This window comes from Dama dama, chromosome 10 (assembly GCF_033118175.1).
Source record: "Dama dama isolate Ldn47 chromosome 10, ASM3311817v1, whole genome shotgun sequence".
Classification (NCBI taxonomy): Eukaryota; Metazoa; Chordata; class Mammalia; order Artiodactyla; family Cervidae; genus Dama; species Dama dama.
Genome location: NC_083690.1, coordinates 4,129,103 through 4,135,102, shown reverse-complemented (window position 1 = coordinate 4,135,102; position 6,000 = coordinate 4,129,103).

Genomic DNA, 6,000 nt, shown 5'->3' with positions numbered 1-6,000 from the left:
GATGCCGGCAGAGTGGGAGGGCACCACCCTGTGGGCCTTTAAACACCCCTGCTGGGTGGGGGCCAGGGGCTCCACAGGGCTGGCAGACCCCAGGGGGCCAACCCAAACCTCCCACTGCTGCAGGCCATCAGCCCTGGCCTCCTCCCTGCCCCACCCCTCATCCATCACGGGTGCTGACAGCCGGGACAGGCCCCCACCTAGCCCCCCGAGGCTCCTCCACCCCTATCAGGGGCTGGGGCCCTGGCAACAGGCCTGGAGGCTCAGCTGCTCCCCCGCCACTTGGCGAGGGGCAGGTGGGCACCCCAGGCCCAGCCCAAACACAGCTGGGGGTGAGAGGAGAGCCAAGCCCAGAAACGTGGGTGTGGCTGGCAGGGGACCCTCTGAATGAGTTAGTGTGTTACAGCAAAGAGGCAGTGTTACAGGGGCAAGTGGCCCAGGAACAGGGTAGCACATCAGGACCTCATCACTCTCCCACAAGCGGACGTGTGCGTGATGAGTCCACTCCATCTCATCCTGGAGACACCAGGCAGTGACCACACCAGGAGACGCCGAGTGTCTCTGCCCCCAGCTGAGCCCGGATTGGCAAGCGTGGGCCTGAGCCTCCCTTTCACGAGGGACAGTGACACACGGGGTGGGTGACATGCACTCATCCCAATTTAGTTTCTCGAAGGCTCGGCAGGGGCCCATCTGCTGCATGAGCCCCCCCCACCCCGCCCCCAGCTTCACCTCCGTCTCCTGCTCTGCTCCATCGGCACTGACTCTGACTTTAGGGAGAGAATCTGGGTTGGGGGAGCTGCTTAAGCTGCAGGGGACACAGAGGTGCAAGAAGGTTGCCTTGCGGTGGATGAGCCTGGAGCTGGGGCCCGGGGAGGGGGCCTGGTGGAGAGCTGAGTCCTGGAGGCCGGGATTGGCAGGCCTGAGACATGCCAGGCATGGGGGGTCTAGACCCCAGTCCCCCCTCCTCCTGTGGGCCCCCACTGGGCTGGAGGGGGACAGCGGTGACTCAGGGTCCCTGGACCTTAGTCCCGAAGGCTCCACTCTCTGTCTGCTGGCCTGCCCCCTGCCCAGCCAGCCCCTCCTGGCATCTCGAGCTGAGGAGTCCAGAGTCCAGCCGGCTACACTAGGCAGCCTGGCAGGGTGGGGCGTAGAGAGGGGCTACAGTGAGGAGTGGGCCACGGTGGAGGGGGTGCTTTTTGGGGTGAGGCCTCTGAGCCCATGACAAGGGGGCCGGGCTCAGCCGTAGTGGAGGGTGGGCTTCTTCCAGGTCCTCCTCACTGGTGGTGCTCCCAGCACCCCATCTCTGCCTCCCCCACACACCCTGCACCCTTGCTGCTCACTCTCCCCACACACAAGGGCCGGCACCCCTGGGGCACGCGCACATGAGTGCACACATGGTGTGACCATGCCTGTGACACCCACCTCCCCCCCCACAGACCCCCCTGTGAACACGATCCCCTCAGCCAGGCGCCCCAGCCCAGCACCCCACAGGCCCACCTACTGCCCTGCCAGGGACAGGCGTCTGTGACCTGGAGTCCTGGAGGCTGGGAAGGCTCAGGGCTGGTCCCTGGCCCCAACCACTCCCGAGAGCCCAGGGCAGCTGTGGCAGTCTACTCTCCTGCCAGGCCACCTGCTCGGCCCATGGCAGCAGGCACCGCCTCCCTGGCCCGCTCATGCAGGGTGGCTAAGTGGCCTGTGATCAGCAGCCTGGGTGCTGGGTTCAGATTCAGACCAGGTTCTCATACCAGCTCCTTCTGGCTGGGAAGCTTGAGCAGAAAGCCCACTTCCCTGTGTCTGTTCACTCTCCTCTAAAATGAGGGCGCTACTTCTTATCCCATTTTACAGATGGGGAAACAGAGGCAGAGAGAAGGGACTGGGCCCAGACCGTACAGCCAAGCACGGGGCTGGGGTTTGAAGGCAGACAGCCCACAGGCCTCCACCGTCTGCTCACCCACACACACCAGGGCAGCAGACCCTCTTACCCCAGTCATCACATTGCTGTCTGCCCACCTCATGCCAGTCTGGGCCCAAGGCCTCTGCCTCAGACCCGGGAGAGCTGAGGGCCCCCTGCACAGACCCAGACACAAGGCCCACCCTGCTGGGCGCCAGGGAAGCTTGGCCCAGTAGGAGGCGGGCAGGGAGACCAGGAGGGGCCCCGTAGGGGGTACAGGCCGGCTGCCAGCTTGGCCACTGCCAGAGGGAAAGCCGGGGCCTGCCACCACTGCCAGGCTGCCTGGGTGCTGGCGTGAGCCTGCGGAAAACGCCAAACAGTCTGGGGCCTGGGGCCAACCGACTCCGCTTGGGACCAGAGCCTGGCCCAGCTTGGAACCCTGGCCCCAGCAATGCCACTACCAGCCCTGCCCCCAGCACAGCTCGGCCAGGCCCCGGAGCTCAGCCCCAGCCCCAGCCTGGCAGGGCAGCCTGAGAGCATGAGAGCCCCTGGCAGAACCAGGGTCTGGGCTCCTCTTTGCTCCCAGAAGTGGGGGACACACACGGCCCAGCCTCTGAATAGAGGCGCAACTTTGAGGGGCCAGAGCTGGGAGCCCAGGGCAGGGTGACAGCTGGGGTGTAGGAAGTGTGTCGCCTAAAACGGCACAGCCTGGGTCAAGAGGCTCCCGCCAGCCTCTCGAAGCAGCACCGCTTGCCTGGTGGGAATCTGGGGGAGGCCAGTTGAAGGAGAGGCCCGGTGCCTGCGGGTCAGACATCTTCTGAACACGCAGCTGTGCTAAAGGCCCCTCAGGTCACCCCCTCGGGCCTCTACGTGGCAGCTCTTTAGCCCAGATCCCTGCCTCTGCCTCCTCTGGGACTCCTCTGTCAGCCCCAGACACTTGCACTGTGCAAAGTTGACTTCTATTAACTCCTCCTCACACCTGTTGGATTATTAAAAAACAAACAAAAAAATTTTATGCCGGGATAAGATTCTTATTCCCTGGTGGTCCAGCGGTTAAGTGCTTTCACTGCTTTGGGACCGGGTTTGATCACCGGTCAGGAAACTAAGATCCCACAAGCCGGGCAGCATGGCAGTCCAAAAGACAAACAAGCAAACAAAGCCACAGGCCAGGGTGAAGTATAGCGTATATACAGAAGCGTGCACAAGACAGAAATGAACACTATGACATGGACTTAACCTACAAAGCACCTATGTGGCTGGCGCAGAGGTCAAGAAATAGAACACAGCCCACTCCCCAGAAGTGCTCATCTGTGATCTCCTCTTGCTGTTAAGGTAGCCATGTTTGCACGTGTGGCCATCTTTTCCTTGCGTTTCTAAAGACACGTGAATCCAATTTTGTGGCCCATTCCAGGGTGAGTGGTGAATGCGGCTTCCGGGAGTCTCAGCGGGTCCGAGGTGCTGTTTCTGAGACAGGTCACAAGGGGGCGCACGGTTCAAACCGGCTCTTGCCTGGACTTGCCGGGACCCACATATGGGCGGGGCTTGGGGGGGTTTTCTCCGGGACAGAGACCCGGCCGAGGGCTTTAGCCTCAAACCTGTGACCCCCCCTCAGGTGGGAGCAGAAGTCCTGGGTCCGACTTTCCTCCTGGGTCCTCCTTTTGAGCCAGGCAGCTGCTTTGAGAGCTACAAAATACTGTGGTGGCGCTAGTGGTAAAGAACCCCCTGCCAAAAAAAAAAAAAAAAAGAACCCCCTGCCAATGCAGGAGACATGGGTCAGGGAAGATCCCCTGGAGGAGGGCATGTCAACTCACTCCAGTATTCTTGCCTGGAGAATCCCGTGGACAGAGGAGCCTGGTGGGTTTCAGACCATAGGATCACAAAGTTGGACACAACTAAAGTGACTTAGCACGCAGACACCTGAGGGAGTGTTAACTGTTATCATTAAAGAATGAGTAAGTTCCTACTGTGTGCTTGACTGTCCTTTTCTCACACGCATTTTCTCTTTTAGTGTTCATACACCCCATGGAAGTAGGAACTATGATTATTTTCCCCTAAAATGGGGAAAATATGGAAATGTGGAAACAGGCCCAGAGACATGAAGCAACTTACCCACAGTTGCACAGCTTCTGTGGGGGGCAGAGCCCTAAATTCCCTGACTCTGTGGCCTGTGCTATCTATACTTAACCTTATGTTCTAGCCCTTCCACACTTTCATGGAAAGCACGTTTTGAACTTAAAAAATATATATTTTTAAGTCATTGTGAACTAGACTTTTCAGAATGAGGAAAAGCAACTGAGTCCAGGACTCCCAGAGGTGGGGCTGGCAGAGGGGATGGCAGCTGGAGAGGGAGGGGCCTGCCAGCTCCCTGGGTCTCCTGGGGACACGCCTGGGCTCTTGAGCAGAGATTCAGCCTGAGTGACAGGCGCTGTGACTGCCAGATATGCTAACAAAGGAAGGCACAGGGAGAGGAGCTGCAGCTGGCTGAGGCTCTGGGTCTTGGGCCCAACCCAGGATGCCAGGCCTCCAGTCGCAGTCTATGCCTTGGAGAGCGTTCCCTGAACGTGGACACACCACAGCAATCGGGCAGCTCTGCAGTCCATGGCCTTTCAGAGACGTGGGGACTTGATCCACAAATGAACTAAATAAGGTGGGAAATGAGATCTGACTGAAGGAGGAAACAGAACAGGCTCTATCTTAAAAGCAGGACTCCATCTTGGGCCAGACTGTGAACTTTGAGCTATATGCCCAGTATCTATGGAAACGACATACCAACTGGAAAACCAGGTGCCTGGAAGGAAGAGCCCCAGGGCTCTCCAGCGCCTAAAAGAATACCCTAATTATCTGTGTAACTGAATAGAACCATACATTCTATTATGCTTATCGGGGTATGACCACGGCGCTATTGATAACTGTCCACTGTTAACTACCTAGGCTTAAGGCATACGGTCAGGGGTTAACTTGGATTGTATCTTTCTTTTTCCTTTGTTCAGACTAGTTTCAGGAAACCTTATACACTTAAGAGTATATAAAGTGAAAGTGAAGTTGCTCAGTTGTATAGACTCTTCGCGATCCCATGGACTATAGCCCACCAGGGTTCTCTGTCCCTCGGATTTTCCAGGCAAGAGTACTGGGGTGGGTTTTTATTTCCTTCTCCAGGGGATCTTCCCGACCCAGGGATCGATCCAAGGTCTCCCGCGTTGCAGGCAGACGCTTTACCCTCTGAGCCATCAGTGAAGATTTTTACAAAAACTGGTTGGGGTCCTTGGCTAAGAGCAGACTCTGCCTTGGGCCCGCCAGTGTAATAAACCGCACTCCACTATTTGCATTGTCCTTCTGATTCAGTCTGTTTTCCTGAACGCGTGGATACAACATGACCAGATGGGGAGCCTTGTGGCCTGGAAGACTGACTCCCCTGATCCTGTTAAAAGGATGAAAAGGTCCCATCCGGTGAAAGAAGCAACTCCCAGTCACTAGTTAGGAATCAGCGTCTGCTCTGGCAGTCCTGCTGCTAAGAACTTTAAGGGGATCATCCTATTTGAACCCCCCAGCTCCCTGAAGGAAGCGTCATCAGCTCCATTTTTACAGGAGACGGGACTTAACGCCAAAGCTCGGAAAGACCCAGTGCCTCCCCAAGGTCATTAGACCGAGAAGAGGTTGAGGGAGGTTTAAGCTGCGCCCAAGTCTCAAATCCAAAGACTGGGAAGGGCTGCCTCCGAAGCAGCTGAGGCCTGGAGGCAGGGAGGCTTCATGGAAGAGGCAGAATTTCCTGGTTCATTCTTGTTCGGCGGGTGGAGGGTGTGTTTGGTTCGGGGGGAGGGGGGGGAGGAGTGGGGGGATGGCAGCCCCATGGCCCCACTGCGGTGCACGGCAGGTATGAGGAGAGTACAGTAAGCCCCAAGGCACTCGACAGCGACAGAACCGCGGAGGCCGCAGAGACTTCCTGTCCAGCCCCCAAGAGACCGCCTCTTGGGGCTATACCTCAGGGGCAAAAAAAGTGACCGTTCTCTTTATAGACGCAAAAACTAAGCCAGCCCTACGAGGGCCGTGGGGGCCGGCACGGAGGTCTGGTGGTCGGTTGGCGACCCGGGAACCAGGCAGGAGGGACCCAACAG